Source organism: Passer montanus, unplaced genomic scaffold, assembly GCF_014805655.1.
Source record: "Passer montanus isolate IOZ18808 unplaced genomic scaffold, ASM1480565v1 scaffold1779, whole genome shotgun sequence".
Classification (NCBI taxonomy): domain Eukaryota; kingdom Metazoa; phylum Chordata; class Aves; order Passeriformes; family Passeridae; genus Passer; species Passer montanus.
This window is the reverse complement of record NW_024365148.1, coordinates 205-1,475: the sequence shown is the minus strand read 5'-3', so window position 1 is coordinate 1,475 and position 1,271 is coordinate 205. Positions and strand designations below refer to the sequence as shown.

The 1,271-nt window shown below is 57.4% G+C and overlaps 1 non-coding gene across 1 annotated transcript; it reads left to right on the top strand.

Annotated features, from left to right (window-relative positions):
• Positions 1 to 286: 286 nt before the first annotated feature.
• On the top strand, positions 287 to 358 carry TRNAM-CAU. Its single transcript has one exon. It is a non-coding gene; the product is annotated as a tRNA-Met (tRNA).
• Positions 359 to 1,271: the final 913 nt, after the last annotated feature.

The following is a 1,271-nucleotide window of genomic DNA, read 5'->3' as shown; positions in this document are numbered from 1 at the left end:
AGGCCCGAGGCTGCAGCCTGGCTGCGGGGCTGCGTTGAGCAGGTGCAGCGGCAGGGTGGGTGTGAAAGGGCAAGGGGCTGTGCAGGGCTGTGTGCGTGAGGTGTGAGAGAAGGGCAAGGCCGGGCCCTGGAGGTGTGGAGAGCCGGCTGAAGGGAGCTGAATGTGTCAGGGGCTGTATTTAGTGGGGAGGGAGAGGCGGAGCAGAGAGGAAGGGAAGGAGTGAGGGGCAGCAGTGTCCGTCAGCATCAGGCTGCGGGGAGGGCAATGGCAGGCAGGTGTGAGGAGGAGCAGAGTGGCGCAGCGGGAGCGTGCTGGGCCCATAACCCAGAGGTCGATGGATCGAAACCATCCTCTGCTAAGGCACTTTTTTCCCTGACACAGCCTCACCCAACACCTTTTAGCCTGCTTGGCTCTAACTTCTTGGGAAACACCAGCCATAGCCTTCCTCTTCCCTCTACAACTGCTTCCTATGTTTACTAGAAATATTAAAATTTGTGTAACATGACCAGGCCTCTCCTGATCCCAAAAGACACAGGTCTTCCCTGCACAAGTTCCTCTCCCACAGAGCAGCTGAGCTGCTGCTCCTGCTCCCCTCAGCCGGGATCCAGCCCAGGACTCTGGCACCTCCCAGCCCAGCAGGCACACACTGCCTTTGAGACAGGTCAGCCTTGGCAAAAGCCGACTGCAGGGCCTGCTCTGGATCCTACAGAGACTCCCAAAGAGTGGTGAGCCACTGCAGCCAGGTGGGCAGAGAACTTTGTGATTCTCCACACCTGGGCATCAGGCTGAGGTTGCAGTGGGGCTCAGGCACTGAGTTGCCTTCTCCTTGCTTTGTCTCCAGCCCTGCTTTGAGCAGGCATTTGGACTTGTGTCCTCCTGGGATGCCTTGCAGTCAAGTTCCTTGCGAGAGGGAAGAGTTCCCAGAGAGGGTTCTGCCATCCTTGCTCTGCACCATAGGCAGCGATTGAGCCTCTTCCTCACAGGAACTGGAAGTCAGTCATTGCTCCGTCCTGGGTGTGTCCCCTGTCCTTTCAGCAGAGGGTCTTTGTTCACCTTTTGTAGAGATGGGGCAATGTTTCCCTCTCCATAGTCCTTAAGGAGCTGGACTGGCTTGGGCTGGAGAAGAGAAGGCAAGGGGGCTTCTGCTGCGTGAAGGTAAATTCCCAAGGCAAGTTTGCCCGAGTCAGAAAGGGCTTGTTGCAATTTGGGAAAGGCAAGACTTTGGCGAATTTCAAGTCTGGCCGTTGTGAGAGAGGCGACGGCAGGCTTGC